At 38.6% G+C, this 18484-nt stretch overlaps 1 pseudogene; it reads left to right on the forward strand.

Moving 5' to 3' along the window:
- The first annotated feature begins 1571 nt into the window (after positions 1-1571).
- LOC123460261 lies at positions 1572-18252 on the forward strand (annotated as a pseudogene).
- Positions 18253-18484: the final 232 nt, after the last annotated feature.

The following is an 18484-nucleotide window of genomic DNA, read 5'->3' on the forward strand; positions in this document are numbered from 1 at the left end:
ACATCTGGGTTGATTCCAGCTTTTAGCTATTACGAATTGAGCCACTACAAACATGGTTGAGCAAATCTCTTTGGCCTGTGGTTTGAAGGTTTTAGGGTAGATGCCCAGTAAGGGTATAACTGGGTCTGTTGGTATTTCTATAGTCAGCTTTTTCAGGAGTCTCCATATTGCTTTCCAAAGTGGTTGTACCATCCTGCATTCCCACCAACAGTGAATGAGTTGAACCCCAGATTCTTGTGCCACCTAGTGGGCATGTACAACCTTGCACTTGCCTCACCTTTGTGCTTCTAGTTTGCATGAGATCTGGAGTTTTGAACATGGGGTTTTAGGCTTTGCAGGCAAGTACCTTAACCACTAACCCAACTTTCTAGCCAACATATTTTCTTAAACTATTTTATTTTGTTTGTGTGTGAGAGAGAAAATCAGATGGAGAATGAGAGACAAAGAGAGAGAGAGAGAGAAAGAAAAAGAGAATGAGAATATGGGCATGCCAGGGCCCTTAGTCACTGCAAACTCCAGACACACGTGTCACCTTGTGCATGTGGCTTATGTGGATCCCAGGGATTTGAACCTGGGTCCTTGGGCTTTGCAGGCAAGTGCCTTAACTGCTAAGCCATCTCTCCAGCCCCACAACATAGTTTTTCATTTTACATATGTTGATCAACAAGCAAATAAAGCTGAACATGGCCCATACACATCTGTGACTATAGTCTTGTGGGAACTGGAGACTTGAGAAATACTGGTTCTAGTAAAAAAATAGTAAAGTTGGGCTTAAGCAATGGATGAGATGCCTGAAAAGCTTAAGTACCCATGTTTGATTCCCTAGTACCCACATAAAGCCAGATGCACAAGGTGGTGCATGTGTCTGGAATTTGTTTGCAGTGGCTCCTTTCTTTTAATATGTTTTATTTATTTATTTATTTGAGAGAGAGAGAATGGGCACACCAGGGCCTCCAGCCACTGCAAATGAACTCCACATGTATGTGTCTCCTTGTGCATCTGGCTTACGTGTGGCCTGGGGAATTAAACTGTGGTACTTAGGCTTTGCAGGCAAATGTTTTAACTGCTAAGCCATCCCTTCACTCCTTCAGTGGCTACTTTCTGTCCCCTTCTTTTTCTTCATTTATCTGCTTCTCGCTCTCTTAAATAATTAAACATAATGTTAGAAAAACATGGTAAAGTCAGTAAGAAACTCTCAAGAAAATAGAAAAAGCAGGCCTATCACTGATGGAGGGAGACACTCAATTTTCTCTTCTGGCCTCTGCAGCAGATACACACACAGGGTGACATGCCTGATGCATACAGATATACAGAAGTGCATACACACACATACCCTGATGCAAATGATAAAAAATCTCATTAGAAAATGACTCTGAATTTAGGGCTTTAAGAAAATAGGCATCAAAACCCTCATTTGTGTATTAGTATGGAATGAGAAGAAAAGTTTACCTTTTGATACTTAGCATAGCAAAGTCATGCACCTTTTCTCTAAGTGTGAAAGACTGAATTTTCTAGAAATGAAGCATTACATCATTTCACCTAAAGCATTTGGCTATAAGGAAACACACGAAATGGAAGATGGTAAGAAGTTGGTAAAATTTCTCATGTTATTAGATGATCTGATCTCATCAACCAAACAGATGAGTGATCTGCAGGCAGAGTGTGCTAAGGGAGACACTCCATTTATACACAACTACGATTTAATTTTCCTGTCTTGTGACTTTTCCAACATGTAAAGTTCATATATTTTTGAAAAGTATTATTTTTTTCTAATGCTTGTAAGAATGATTTAAAATTTAGACATGTCAAGCACAAATACCAGTACTGTTATTATGAAAAATTCTAAATTGAATGCCAGTGACAATACTAAGTTAGGATGGCCTAACTGAAATATCTATGCCAGTTTCTGGGTCATGTGGAGAAGGCCAGGGGTTTTTCCTCATTCAAAAGAGGACAAGAAGTGTTACGTTAGCCACCTCTTTTGCATGTAAAGTCATACAGCGGCAGGTAAGATGAAGAAGCTCTTTCATATGCTTTTTCAAGCAGCTGCTCTTGGGAGATGAATGCAATGTGAGGAAGAGAATTCACAGAGAAAAGAATGTGTATAGACTGGGCCTCACCATGTCCACCTGAACAAAATGAACTATATTAAATTGCTTATGTAAAAGAGGAGGGTTGATTTCATTCATGAGTAAGTAGCACTTACAACATTGCTCTTCTAAACTATTAGAACAATTCTCTGTTGGCACAGGTGCCAAATCAATTTCAGATGGGTCAAATGAGTGAGGCATTTCACTGTTACAGTGGCACTTACCATGCAATTCAACCAAAATTATTTGCTCAGTGTAAATAAGTTTCATACTTTGTACCATGTCCTAGCACATAAAAATTTTCAGACTTTATAGCCAGAATATCAACAAGATGACAAGTACTTCTATACTTAATTAACCCAGCCAAGTCCACTGGGAAGAAGTAGATGGAGCCTGAGTGAGGTCCTGGGAGGCTTGTTCGTGCACCAAATCATCTTCACATTGTCTAACAAACCCAGGCGAGAGGTCAGCACTTCTGATGTTAGCATAACTAAAAATACAATTAAAATAAATACTGAGCAAGGCAGGAACAAAAGAATTGCCCACAGTACTTTTGTCCCCATCATAACAGTGGAGGATAGAGGCAAACAAATCTCACTTAGAGGAGGGAAAATGAATTTATAGGTCAAAGAACTGAAATCTAGAATCAGACATACCATATCCCTTTCACCAGGCCAATATCTGTACAGGAACCACTGGACAGTGCTATAAAGGTGAAAAAGACTCTATAACCCTTCTTCTAAACTACCAAAACAGAGCTTGGAGCAAGTACTGAACCTTTTGAGGAATAGAGCACAAACACTAACACAGGGTTTGTTGGAGGACTTACTGTCAGGTCACTAGTGGCGAAACTCAATTATGCAGGGAACTAGAGACCCTAAATATATGCCATGGTTCATGAATAGAACATTGAGTCCAACCTGAGAATCATGCAGAGGCATTTGCATTTCTGCAGTCACATGCTCTGCCACTGAGCTATACCTCTGCATATGCTTTTCTGAAACAGATTTCATTTTCAATCTGCAGGGGCAGTGGCAGGGCCTCAGTGTGCCCCTGAGATTGTGCAAGACCTTGTGATTGTGAGAGTCAGGCCTAATTCTAGATTGTAGTAACCAAAGAAATATCTTTTCAAATACTACACTAACCTGAGGTAGCATATTCTGAAGCTAGACACCTTTGTAACTAGAGATGGAAGAGGGTGCTAAGCACAGGTGAATTGGGAACTTAGTGCTTGTCTGGTTAAACCTCTCTGGGAAGTTCATAAGAACACTCATCCCTAGGTCTGCCTCCTGATGACATCTTAGTAACATCCCAAGTTTCAGACAACATTTATTCCCAATCTGTAAGATATATATGTCCATGTTATTTATAGAAGTCTTGGATCGTGAGTTCATTTTAGCAAGAGACAACCTATAACAGGGTCCTTGGTCCTTCCCTAGTGCTTGGCTGGTCTTGGATGGCTATGTGTTACACTGTGTCAGAGCCTAGTGGCATGGGCAGCCACAAGCATAGCACAGGATGTAGTGATGGTCAATCTTTGGTGATTCTGCTCAGAGTCTACACAACCACAGATTGGTGACTGTGGCTAGAAACATCTTGGCCTATTCTGGCCTCCACATGAAGCTCACATGTATGGATCAATCTGAGTTATCTCATAGCTTATTGTAATAATGCATCAGCCGTATATTTGGGACAAACCTAGACATGGACTTCCCTCTAATGCTAGCCAACTTACAATAGTATACTCCTCAGAATCTGGACATGAGTACTATCCATTTCTTATATAGTAACTAGCAGCTGAGAGAAAATGGCCTGGGAGCATATAAGGCAGGTACCAGATTATGACACAGTGTCAAAATAATGTCACATGCCGAGAAGAATCAAGAGGACTTAAACCATGATCTTACTTCATAGTCAAGGTAAGTTTTAGAGTAAGTTTCATGTTGCTGGGATACACATCTAACAAGAAGCAGCTTATGGGAGGAAAAAGTTTATTCAGGCTTACAAATTCCAGGAGAACGTCAGTGTCAGAGGGAGCTGGATACTTTCCATAGATAAAAGCAGAGAGACATCACCAAACCACCAGCAAGCAGCAACAGCAGCAAGCGTGACCAGAACTCCAAAGTATTCTCCATACACTTTAAGGCTGGTCTGAAGATCTACCCCAAACACTTCTTAGGAGTAGACTCCAAGATCGACTCCCCAGTGACATGCCTCCTGTAGCAGTGATCTGCCTGCTAAGGTCTCAAGTTGCTATCTTGAAACGCTTGAGTCTATAGGCCACACATCGAAAGTATCATGTTCAAACGAGTACATTCTGCCCCTAGCTCTTACAGGGTCATTAATATCTCACAATGAAAGTTGATCACCATAGTCTTTTTTTAAGAAAAAAGGTTTTTTGTTTGGTTTTTCAAGGTGGGCTGTCACTGTAGCCCAGGCTGACTTGGAATTAGTCTCGGGGTGGCCTCACACTCATGGTGATCCTCCTACCTCTACCTCCCGAGTGCTGGGATTAAAGGTGTGTACCACCACACTCAGCTAAAAAAAAATACTATAAAAATATTTATTCATGCTGAAGAGATGGCTTAGGGGTTAAGCGCTTACCTGTGAAGCCTAAGGACCCTGGTTCGAGGCTCACTTCCCCAGGACCCACGCTAGCCAGATGCACAAGGGGGGCGCATGTGTCTGGAGTTCGTTTGCAGTGGCTGGAGGCCCTGGCGCCCCCATTCTCTGTATGTCTGCCTCTTTCAATCTCTGTATGTTGCTCTCAAATAAAGAAATAAAAATAAAAACACAAAAAACATTTTTAAAAAAATTATTCACTTGTAAGCAGAGAGAGAAACAGAGAGAGATGAGAGACAGACAGAAAGACAGAGAATGGGTATGTGCCAATGCAAAATCAGTAACAGTTGGCAAGTATCAAACATCTGCAGTTCAAGTCCAATATCTATAACTACTTAGGAAAGTCTGAATTTTCAATTTTTCCCCTCCAGGTGGCTTGAGTAGCCCAAGGAAAACTTCATTCCTGAGCCAATAGCATTGCTTGGTAGCCATTGCACAGCCTTGGTATATCCAAAACATCTTCTGCTATATGCTACAAACTAAGGTTTCCATGATTGGCCTTACTGGGCCTCTATGAAGGGATTCAACCCTGTTTCATATGCCATATTACAGCAGAATCTGGAACCATATGCACTTTGACCCTCTTCCCTGCATTTTTCAAAATGTTAGCAGCAGTATAGCCAGATTCGTAAATATGAGTATAAACCTTGACCTTCCAGAGCAGCATACACCTTTAGAATTCACCTGGGCATGGGTAGAACAAAGCTAGCCTTTATGCCAATAGTCCAGTTCCAATAAAGTTCTCTCCCTCTTGAAAAGTTCATAAGCCAAGCCTTCACAGTCCATGATTCTCTTTGCTTTTAGCATTTTCAGAGTCTCACCAGGCTAGCTTACTAAGCTCTGATATCTGCACCATTGTAATGTTTCTCCAATACAAGTACAAAGTCTTTCCATATTCCTTCAGCACACAAGTTCCAAAAGATCAAAATGCACATGGTCAGGTTCATCCACAGCAATGACCCCCTTATCTGTACAGAATTTTACTGTAGCAGTTAGCTTCACATTCCTAGGACAAACATTAAACCAGCAGCATATTTTTGGAGGAAAGGGTTTATTTCAGGTTTACAGACTCCAAGGGAACACCATCACTGGTGGTAGAAGCTGGCTCATTTCTATAAATTCAAGCCAAGAGACATCACTAGCCAGCAAACACAAACACCAGCAAGCATGAACAGACAGTTCCAAACTACATTCACACCTTAGGACTGAACTCCAAGATCAGTCCTTCAATGAGACACTCCCTTGTATCATGGATCTACATACCATGAGCCCAAGTTACAAGTTTAATTTCAACATAACACCTGAGTATATGGGGCCTTGCATTCAAACTACCTCAGTATGTTTTCAGAAACTTAACAGTCAATATGGGATATCTCTCATGTAATGTAAAAAAAAAATGTAAAAGGTATAAAAACCACAAATAATTAAAACTGATAAATCAGTCAGCCAAGTTGTAGCATGCAAACCTAATATTAAAAATCTGTTGGGCTGGGAGAGACAGCTTAGCAGTTAAGGTGCATGCCTGTGAAGCCTAAGGACCCAGGTTCAATTCTCCAGGTTCCCCATAAGCCAGATGCACATGGTAGTTTCTCTGCCCCACTCCTCTCTCTGTTGCTAATAAACAAATAAAAATAAATCTTTAAACAAATCTGTTGTTATGGATGCAACAGTAAAAAATCTGAAATAGAAATCAGTAATGCAATCCTATTTATCATGACTAGAAAAATGATAGACAAGATATAAATTTAACCAAAGATCTGAATAATTTATATAATGAAAATGATAAAACTTGATTTAAGAAAATGGAGAAACACAAAAGTGGAAAGACTTTCCAGGCTCATGGACTATAACAATTAGTATTGTCAAAATGTTTGTACTCACCAAAGTGATCGATGTAATCCTTAATAAAATAGCAATACAAAGGAACTAGAAAAATACAGTCCTAAATTTTATATAGAACCTGTTATGCTCAGTTCTCGGCATCCCCAGTGACCTCCAAGGAGAGCCAAACATGTACGCAAGGGCAAGGAGACTCTTGATTTCACCAATGCAGTGGATCTGTACAAGAGCCCCGAGCATCAGGGGGGCAGGTTTTTACAGGAATTTGAATAAAGAAGCTGGGGAATGGTTACCTGATTAGTAGATTTAAGTTTTCTGATAGGCTTGGATGCTGGGGGGCAAAGCTGGTGGGCAGGGGGCTAGAGGAATTTCAAGCAGATTAGGTAACCTTTATTGTGATAGTCTATGTGTGTTTGAGGAACTTAAGCAACTTATGTAATGACTATAGAAGTGTATGGCATAAGCAGTTTGTGATCTTTTTTCAGTAACTGTTAAATTCTTATTTAAGCCTTGCTGGGAAACAGAAACTTAGGTCTACTGGTGACTCTGAAGCCTGTCATGGTGTCCCTTTGGCTCCTGAGTCCTTCAAACCCAAATCCCCCAGTATTCAAAACCATATTGAGAAAAAAAGGAAGTAGGTGGCTACAAGATATACTAAAAAGTTATGAAAATTTAGGTATCATGTTACTTGTGTAAACACAGTTAAACCCATGGAAATTCTTAATAGAGTGGTCATGCATCTGTAATGAACTGATTTCAACAACACTTCTGAGGGAGTAGTTAATTCAATAAATGCTACTGGAAAATTGCATATACACCTGCATCAAAATCATAGACTCTTCTCACCTGTTAAAATTAATTTTTACATTTTTAATTTTTTTAAATGGGCATGCCAGGGCCTCTATCCACTGCAAATGAACTCCAGACACATGCACCACCTTGTTCATCTAGCTTACATGGAACCTGGATAATCAAACCTGGGTCTTTAGACCTCGCAGGAATGCACCTTAACCACTAAACCATCTCTCCAGTCCTTTATGTAGTTGTTTTTTTTTTTTTTTCAGGTAGGATCTCACTCTAGCCCAGGCTGACCTGGAGTTTACTATGTAGTCTCAGGGTGTCCTCAAACTCACAGCAGTTCTCCTACCTCTGCCTCCTCAGTGCTGGGATTAAAGGCATGCACACAACTGGCTGAACTTGTACATTTTTGTAAGTATAAAGTATGGCTTGAAAGTATGAAACTAGCAGAATAAAACAGAATATATGCTTTCAGGAAATGGTTGTGGGCAAGAATTAAAAAAAATTTTTTTTGTTCATTTTATTTATTTATTTGAGAGCTACAGGCAGAGAAAGAGACAGAGAGAGAAAGAGGGAGAGAGAGAGAATGGGCATGCCAGGGCCTCCCGCCAGTGCAAATGAACTCCAGATACGTGCGCCCCCTTGTGCATCTGGCTAACGTGGGTTCTGGGGAATCGAGCCTTGAACAAGAGTCCTTAGGCTTCACAGGCAAGCGCTTAACCACTAAGCCATCTCTCCAGCCAGGCAAGAATTTTTTACAATACACCCAAATCACAGGCAAGAACAGCAAAACTGACAAAAGGAATTAACTCAGGATACTGCCAAGTGGATAGATCAATCACAGAGTGACCCTTACCTATTGACAAGAGGTAAATATCCCAAGCATGTAAGTAACTATTAATAAAAGAACCTCAAAACCAGTAAGTAGGCAGTTCTCCAGAGAAGACACTAAAATGGTCAAAAGGAGCATTATAAAATATTCAGCATCCCAGGTGACCTGGAAAATGCAAATCAAAACCACGATGAAATGTCACCCACCTCCTCATCAGAAAAGTGATCTTCAACAGGCTAAAGATAAGTCACACAAGCATCCTGAAAAAAGGGAACTATTGCTCATTTTAGATGAGAATGTTAATCAAGATTAGCTATCATGGAAAACATCATGGAAATTCCTCAAATAATTAAAAATGAATAAGAAAATCAGTGTCAAACAGACATTTGTACTCACAGATTCACTGAATCATTAAAAATAGTCATGAAGTGGAAACAACCCAAGAAGATACATGCTGGAATATAATTCATCTATTTAAAAAATGAAGTCCTGTCATTTGCAGCATGGGTGGAACTGGGAACTAAAATATAACACTAACAGGAAGAAAAGCACGGTTTGCTGTCACTCACATAGGAAATCTGAGATAGTTACTGTCAAAGAAACAAGCTGGGTGTGGCAGTCCTGTCTGGATCTAAAGTACTTCAGGAAAGAGGGTTGCAAGTTCAAAGCATATTGTGATATATAATGAGACCCTGTCTCAAAATAAAATAAAGTGTAGTTGAAAGCAAAAATAGTTTACCAGATGTTGAATGAGATGGGGGAGAAGTACTGACTGGATGTGTGGCTAGGTGCTTGGAATCATCAAGGCAAAAGAAACTTGAATCATACACTCATTACAGTAAGTATTTAAAATGTGAAGAGTACATGAAATTCTGCTTATAAGTGCAGTGACAATACCCATTACTTATGGAAATAGCAGTGTCATTAAAGATAGGATCAAGACATTATTATATTTCAGAGCACAGCAGGAGGACTGTCGATTATAGCATTATGCTGCATATTCAGATACAGTGGTATAGTAATATATTGTATACTTCCACAAACTAGCAAAGAAAGGATTTGTAGAATTTTCACCCTACATGATAAATGTTTGAGGAGATGATTATGTTTATCTTATAAGTACTGTATAATACAAACATGTTTTGAAACATCATGTTACTTCCATTTATATATTATTTGCATTTTAATTATCAGTTACATAAGTTTTAAAAAATCTTTTCTTTTTTATTATTATTTGTTTGGGTCTCACTGTAGCCCAGGCTGAACTGAAATTCACTATATAGTCTCAGGGTGGCCTTGAACACATGGTGATTCTCCTACCTCTGCCTCCTGAGTGCTGGGATTAAAGGCATGTGCTACCATGCCTGGCAGTATTTTCTTTTTTGAGAGAGAGAGAGAAAGGCAGAGAATGGGTGCACCAGGGCCTCCAGCTGCTATAAACAAACTCCAGACACAGGCACTACCTTGTGCATTTGGGTTATGTGGTTACTGGGGAATCAAACCTGAGTCCTTTGGCTCTCTAGGCAAGTGCCTTAACTGCTAAGCCATCTCTCCAACCCTTTTTAAAAAAAAATATTTTTATTTGAGAGAGAGTGAGCGTGCACGAGAGAGAAGGAGGCAGAGAGTTGAAATAATTTTAACTATAAAACAAATACTCTTAAATTTGTTAACTAACTCATTGTAATTACTATAACCTATCTTGTTAAAATTATAGGTTGTTATCATAATTGGCTGGTGGCTTGATAAGAATATCACCAGTTTCATGTAATTATTGAGATCATTTATAGAAATTTTAAGGCAAACTTAGGGTTAACATTCTAGCAAGCAGTTGCACTTTTAACATTTGCAAAATGTCATATTATCATAGAAAAAAATGACATTAAAATAGGAGCCAACTTTGTTATAAAACTGTTCTTTCTGAGAAACTGGAGTCAATATCATCAGTCATAGTTGTAGACATATGGAGCTCTTGAAGATTATTTATGATTTACCTTTTTGTGTTAGTCCTTTCTTTACCAATATCAAATCATTTTATCACAAATTTATATTTTTCATGGACATTGAATATTGGGGCAAGATTCAAACTTAAGGTTACAAATTGAATAGTACTTATTTCTTGTACAAAATTGTCTCATTATAAACACATAGCTATTCTGTAGTAAACTACTACTGAATTTATAAATTTTTATGTATATTTCAATTCTCATATTTCAGAAATACTTAGCATAATCAATGCACGGTTGAAAGATCTCTTTTCTCTCTTTAATTTGAATAACTGAGCCAGATTATCAGTGATTAAGAATCACTTATAAGCTTGGTTAACTAAGACATTTGCAAGAATAGTGTGAGAAAGGAATTTAACAAGCTGGGATTCTACCCTAAACTGCATCTCCCACATGCACTCTATTTATTTATTTATTTACATATTTAAAAATAAGTATTTCTCTATTATAATTTTCCAAATATTTTGTTTTAAAATTTGTGTGTATGTGTATGTATGTATGTGTATGCACATGTATATTCCCATGCACGCATGGGCACATCTGAACCTCGACCATGCAAAGGAAGACCAGAAACAGCGCTGTTTAGTGTGTGGCTTACATATTCAGCTGGGGAATTTAACTCAGGCTGGTAGGTTTTCCATGAAAGAATTTTAGCTGCCTAGCCATCTTCCCTGGCATGATCTCAATTAATTTAATCTCTGAAAAAAAGATAATTTCTATAATCTCTATAAGATGTTTTTGTCTTCCACCAGTGAATTCTTCATCCTCTGTCCTAATGTTTTACATTCCCCATCCACAGTAGAGCAGTATTTACCTGTAATGTGCTGAACATTGTCTTTTCTCCTATAACATGTACCTGATTGAAAGCTACATAGTAATTACCAAAGATCAGACTTGAAGGAAGAATAGCAGCAGTTGATGAAACGAGCCAAGGTTTACTTTACCAGGATGAAAGAAAAGTGATAAAACTTAAGTCTCCTTAATCGGAAAATGGTGGTCACTCTACCCAGAGTGAAGTCTGAACCATAATCCAATTAAATCACTACTACACAGCTTTACACCATTACAACGAAGCCCATATGGTAAAATAATTCCCCTAGCAGTTAAAATTTGGCTGAGTACTAGTTTTAGTATATTGCCTTACATTTGCCTTTCCCAGTTTTAGGTTCAGCATAATAAGAAAATCTTATTGAATAGCAAGAAAATAGGAAGAAAATAATTACCTAACCCAATGAAGTAAAGCATCTGTATAATTCATTTTCAAATTCTTTGTAATTAGGAAAAAATAATTATAGTATTTGCCTCAAAATGGTGCAGGAATGGTTATTACACAGTTGTACAAGCCTTTTGTCATTGAGGTTGGACAATTTCGTTTATAAACTAATTTCTTTATGTAATGTAACATCTCTGGATCAAGCCCACACCATCTGTGTTGGTTAAAAAGCATATTTGGCAAAGGTGCTGCCTGCAATACCAAAGCAGTTCTTTTGTTTCACTGATAACTGGGACTATTCTCTGAGACTATACTCTGGCATGTTATTTTCTATTTATCCCAGAAACTCATCTGAGTAGTTATCCCTTTTTATCTATCTGTAACTCACCAAGAGCTTTATAGAGTCTGGGATAAATTATGTAAAACATTCAGGTCATGAATACTTAGATATATATCTTACAGAATTATGGTACTAGAAACACTTCTAATTCAACAGCCAAACAGATTCTAGGTTCAAGTTCTGACTAGACTGCTTGGGAGTTATATAATTGGTGATGCTATTTGATGTCTCTGGGATCAGATTTATTTGCCATTGTAATAGGAAAATGTGGTTGAATGTTCTTCTCTGAAATGCTTGGAACCAGAAGTATTTCTGATTACAGGACATTTTCATGATCACAGTGAGATGTTAAAGGGATGGGAACCAAGTTAAAATTGAATTCATTTTGCATACCCTTAATACAGCCTAAAGGTAATATTTTTAGTTTACCTGTGTTTTGAATAGTTGTCACATGTGGACAGATATAAAGGTTTCTACTTGTAGGCCTTATCAGAATAGAAAAAACAGTAGGTTTTAAAGACATTTCACTTTTCAGATTCATGTTTTGCAGGTATAAACATTTACCACATAAAATTGACATGAGGATTAACCACTGATGCATGGAAAGTCCTTATGAATCTGAAGACCCTGTTGAAAGCAAACATACACACTAGCTGTTATTTTCTAATTCAAACTCTCATTTAGTAAATGAGGGAAGAGGACACTGAATCTCTGACAGGCAGCGAGGATGAAGGAAGACAGGATAAATTCACTGTCAATCATATTGAGTGCTACATTCAGTTCCTTCCCTCACCAGATCTGCACTATTTTAGCTCTTGACTTTCAAATTTTTCCAAAAGTATAATAGGGCCATGTTTTCAGGAGGTGAATTCATGAAAGACATTTAAGGTTATTTTTACTTCTCTGGATCTTTTGTTTAATTTTTTAACAAGATTTCTTCTATGACTCAAGAAGAGACATTTGTTTTTTATTGACTGATCATTTTATTTGCTAGCATGATTATTTGTACAGTGATGGGAGAATTTATGCTGCCTTTTCCTAATTTAGGGATACTTAATGCTTTTTCTTTGTGGCCTACAATATATTCATTTTTTAAAAATGTCATTCATCCATACTGGAAAGCAGTGCCTTCCCTCCATCAAAAATAGACTGTGATGTTCAATTTTTTGGTTATTTTTTAGATCTTCAAAAACCTTACTTAGTTTTCTATCTGTTTAACTTTTATCAGTGAAGAGAAAAGATTAATGCATTTGTTCTGTTTTCCTCAGAGGCTGTTGCTGGTTTGTTTTCTGGATCTTGAGGCTATGGAATTATAGGCAGAATTTCCATAGAGGGAATGGACATTGGTTCTACCTATTTATTCTTAGGTGAATCCTTTTCAATGGACCTAGTCCCTAATTACTATGAGAGCTCATTAACAAACACACACATACACACTTACATACTTTGTTAATTCTATATGTACATGGAGATAGTCAAAGAGCAGTCACAAGGAATCCTGCAACTTCTACATGTTCTATTGGCCTAACTTTTGCTTCTTAGACTCATATTGTGTTGTGGCAGTTATAAAAGGTTCAGGTGCTAAATATTTATATTCTACTATTTATTTATCACCATTTTTATTTTAAATAGATTTATTTATATATGTATGTGTGTGTGTGTGTGTGTGTGTGTGTGTGCAAGAGGGAGAGAGAATGGGCATGCCAGTGGCTCTGGCCAATGAAAAATGTACTCTAGATGCATATGCCACTTTGTACATCTGGCTTACATGGGTATTTGGAAATTGAACCTGGGTCTTTAGACTCCACAGGCAAGCAGCTTAACTGGTAAGCCATCTGTCCAAAAACACTTTGATTTTAATCACCATTTTGAAGCTGAAATTTAAAAAAATATCTGGTACACAGCTAAAATTTCAGTTCAGCAAATGAGAATATAGGACACCTTGTTAATTGAGTTTCAGATAATCATAGATTGACTTGTCAGTAGAAGTGTGCTCCATGAGCTATCTTGAATATTAGGAATTTTGTATGTTATCAAATAGCCCTGAAAAAGATTCTTTTCCTCAGCATTTCTAGTTGTTTATGGATTTTCTATGGTTTGCAAGGATTCTTAAACCAATAGTAGGCATGTTTGAGTTGTGTAATATATATATATATATTGCAGACACATTTATTTTACTGACAACTTAAAACCAAGCTGATTCACTAAGCATTAATCCAAGTTACATCAACTTGAAAGCACTTTGGATATTTCTTACTCCTGTGAGAAAATAAGTACCTGACAAATTAACCCCCACCCCACCTTGTTTTCTTTTTAAGCTGGTGTGTAGTTTGAATAGATGTCCCTTAATAGATTCAGGAGTTTTTTATTCAAGCTTGTAACTTAGCTAGAGGAGGTGTCACTGTGGCTGGATCCTAGGTTCCAGCCTAAAGGAGTGTTTGGGATAGACCTAGAATTTCAGCCTAAGGTATTCAGAAAGCAGTCTGAGTTCTGCTGGGTTCCTGGTGTATGTTTGCTTATGGTACTGCTGGTGGTATTTATTTGTGTACCTGTGAAAGGGGCACAGCTTCTTTTGCCATTATGGAACTTCTTGAGATCTGTAAGTATCAATAAATACTTTTCTTCCCACAAACTGTGTCTGGTTTGGAAGTTCATCCCAGCAATGTGAAATTGGCTAAAACAGAAGTGGTACCAGAGAGTGGGGTATTGCTGCATAATGAATCTGACCATGTGGATTTTGGTCTTTTGGAACTTTTGTTTTGGAGGAATTGGCATGGCCCTTGTCCTTGCACATGAGGATGCCTTCCAGAGTAGTAAGTCAAGTTTTCTGGACTATTTTGGTGAGAGTTTGAAAATGCTAAGTTCAGACAAAATTATATCTTGAGGCTTTGCCAATGAACTTTCTAAGGGGAAGGAAAGACTGTAGAAAACTTTGTTGGAACTGGGATATTGGCATAAGGGCTGGCTGTATTCTGCTTCCCATACCCAGAGAGTTTGATCAAGGTTGAATTTGTAATGGACTGTTACATTTGGCTCAAGATATGGAACTGAGAGATGTAACATTTAGAATTGGAGACATTCAAACAAGTTAAAAATTTACAGGCATAGAGACTTGTTTGTGAGGTTGTAGAGCTGGCTCAGCAGGTAAGAGGGCTTGCATGGAGAGGACATGTGTCAGACTAGCTGTCCCCAGAGTGTCAGCTTCTCCTGCTCCACCTTCACTGGGTTGTTGTAACCACAGATGTATGAGTCATTTTGCAGCTGGCTTAATGTGTAGACATTGAGGAATTAAACTTGGGCCAACCTGCTTTGCAGGCAAACACCTTTAACCATTGAACCATCTCCCTAAACCATGTAATGACTTTTCTCCTCCTGCAGTTTTTCTCAAATAAAGTGGTTTGTTTGGCTTCTTCCTGAGATACTCAGTAGTTCTCAAACTCTTCTTCCTCATCTTCTAATATGTCATCTTTACTGCACTGGGTCTACACACCAACAGATTGTATGTGGGGAGGGGCTTATATATATATTTTTTCCAGTCACATAATATAGCAACTCTTGAAAACGCTTTCTTCTCTGTGGCTTTTTGGGTAGGAAATCTTTGTTTTACACTGAATATGTAAACCTACATATTTAGTGTTATATGGCCATCCAAAGAAGGCAAATAATCACTAGCTCTTAATTATATTTATCTTGAGAATAAGGAGATACTCTTTCTTTGTTTAAAGGTGGTCTGTATAAATATCAAGGTAGATAAATTAGAGAATTATTATGCTAAAATTAAAAGTATTTTAACTGGAAAATTTTAAAAAGTGAAAACTATCAAGGAAAGCCAATTATGATCATTCAGTGTTTGAAGCACTTTTGGGCGGTATCCAATTAGTCTTTCTATTCCCTCCTGACTTCAAGGAGATAATTTAATTTTGTTAGTTAGTATGTCATTTACTATTGATTCTTGAGTTCCATTGGGTTCGTTAGTTCATGATCACTCTTGTTACTTATGATAACATATATCATTCTGTACTCTTACTATATCCTTAAAATTGACTTCTCACTGGTTTCTATGTTAAGGCTTCTTGATATAAAAATATCAAGGTAAGGCCCACTGACTATTCTGAACATTAAGAACCAGATCAACACTTACCATTAATTTCATATTCACTAATTGGCACAATGTCCATGGGGGATAAGAATAAAGGAAAAATCATCTCTCCTACAATTTTTTTGTTGCTGCTAGAACTCTGGCACATGATGCTAATATATTTACAAGTGTCAAATTGAGACTCATGAAGTATAGGCATAGTTCATGCTGACTCAGTAAACATTCAATATACTCTTAGTTGTGAGTATAGGTTAGAGGTCAGTCTCAGTTACCATTCTTTTTTTATTATTTTTTGTTCATTTTTATTTATTTATTTGAGAACAACAGATAGAAAGAGGCAGAGAGAGAGAGGGAGGGAGAGAGAAAGAGAGGGAGAATGGGCACGCCAGGGCCTCCAGCCACTGCAAACGAACTCCAGATGCTTGCGCCTCCTTGTGCATCTGGCTAATGTGGGTCCTGGGGAATTGAACCTTGAACCGGATCCTTAGGCTTCACAAGCAAGTGCTTAACCACTTAGCCATCTCTCCAGCCCTCAGTTATCATTTTTAAGTGTTGTCTGCTTTTTTTTTTCTTCTTTTTGGAGACAATATTTCTTATTGGTCTGGTGTTTGGTAAGGAGGCTAGATTGGCTGTTCATTGAGCCCCTGAGATCTGTTTGTCTACACCTCAGTGCTGATATGACAAGAGCGTGCCACCATGCCCAGCACTTTTTAATTGGAGTCTGGGTATCACACTTAGGTTCTCATATTTGGGAGATAAACACTTGAAAGACTGAGCTGTCTCCCCAGACTCTACAATAAATTCTTCTGAAATGAAGGACCATTTCAAAACTAAAGGTGTATGCCACTTTTATCTGGACCATATACTCTATTGCATCACCAATTTTCTGGTTTTACCCATTTTAAATTTATGTATTCAATTAAACTAAATGATTTCTATGGAAAATTATAGTGTTTTAGACTATAAATGTAATTTTAAAAGGAAAATTGCATTGGCAACATTTATTACTAAAGGAAAAAGACTAAAACAGAGCTTTTTGCTCTTATGTTTAGAAAATTCAGTTGCTCATCAATCTTTACCTGCAGTAAATTGATGCCATAGACCCTTCATGTAATTTGCATCTATTATAAGAGCTTTGCTTTAAGAAATATCCTTGAAGCAGAAAACGAGTTACATTTTATTATGAGCACATTTATTGAATAGGCAATAGGACCTTTGGAGTATTTAGCCCCATTTGAGTATATTTATATTTTTGAGTATAAGATGTTGTCATGGAAATGTGACTCATTTGCCATATCTACTGATTGTTGTGGGAAAACAGCAACATGGGTAAATTTAAACCCACTATTGAACATTCATAAACACTGATCATTGTAACTTGCTTGATGTTTGTAGTTATAAATAGTGTTAAATCTTAACTTGAAACTGGTCAAAGTATACTTACTTCTGTTAATATGACAATTAGTTTGGGAGTGCTACAAGTTGTTTGGCATAGAGTACCTGTTTAATACATTTTCGTGGTTCCTTCCTGATACCAGTTGAACATTACTGAGGGTAAAATAGAAGATAGATATGGTCAGCAAATATGATCATCAAAAAGATCTCGAGAAGCTAGGGAGATAGCTCCTGGTTAAAAATACTTGCTAGCAGACTTGGAGCTGGGGTAAGGGAGCCAGAGGCAGCCCCAGGTGTGGAGACCTAGCCACAGGCCAGCAGGGACAGAACCACGTACAGCCAGCAGCAGGCCAGGCCCGGAGCCCAGCCGCAACCTGTGCCCGGAGCAAAGGTAGCGACTGCTCGCCAGCACCCCAGACAGCCACGTTCCAGCTGGGCCTGGTAGCCCGGAGAGAGAGCCCAGCTTCTGCACAGCTTCTGGTGATGGTTGGAGCTTTGCAGAGCTCCCTCCCCAGCAGGAGCAAGCAGGCCACCATGACCGAGAACTCCACGCGCCTCCAGGAAGTCCACAGACCACCCCAAGTTTTCAGACCTGATGGTGGCTGCCATCCAGGCTGAGGAGAACTGCGCTGCCTCCTCGCAACAATCCATCCAGAAGCTTATCAAGGGTCACTGCAAGGTGACTCCCAGATCAAGTTGTCCTCAAACAAACCGAAGGGGTGGGTGCCTCAGGGGTCTTTCCGCTTGGCCAAGGGAGATGAGCTCGAGGGGTGGCTTTAAAGAAGACTAAGAAGGAAGCTAAGAAAGTGGCCACCCCAGCCAAGAAGGCTAAAAAGGAGCTGGCTGCGGGCCCAAGAAAGCCAAAGAGCCCAAGGTTGTCAAAGCCAAGCCAGTCAAGGCATCCAAGCCCAAGAACGACAAACCCGTGAAGCCCAAAGCCAAGTCCAGTGCCAAGAGGGCCGGCAAGAAGCGACGAAAAAGCCTCGTGATTTGTGGACGCTCCTTCCTCTTGTGTCTGTAAATACTTTTCTCTTCCTCATCTCATCCCTCACCCATTCTATTCTGACTTTGTAAAGACAGTTCAGATTCTTCAGACATTGTGGAACAATTCCTTTTTCCTTGATAATTGTGCAAGGACAGCAAAGATCCTGCTCTCTAACCGCGAGGATGCACTTCTGTTTGGCTTTGTTTGGCATTTAACCTTCCATTTGGGGTTAGGGAATTGGGGAGGGTGGCTGTGTATTTTATTGGGT

This window comes from Jaculus jaculus, chromosome 4 (assembly GCF_020740685.1).
Source record: "Jaculus jaculus isolate mJacJac1 chromosome 4, mJacJac1.mat.Y.cur, whole genome shotgun sequence".
Taxonomy (NCBI): Eukaryota; Metazoa; Chordata; class Mammalia; order Rodentia; family Dipodidae; genus Jaculus; species Jaculus jaculus.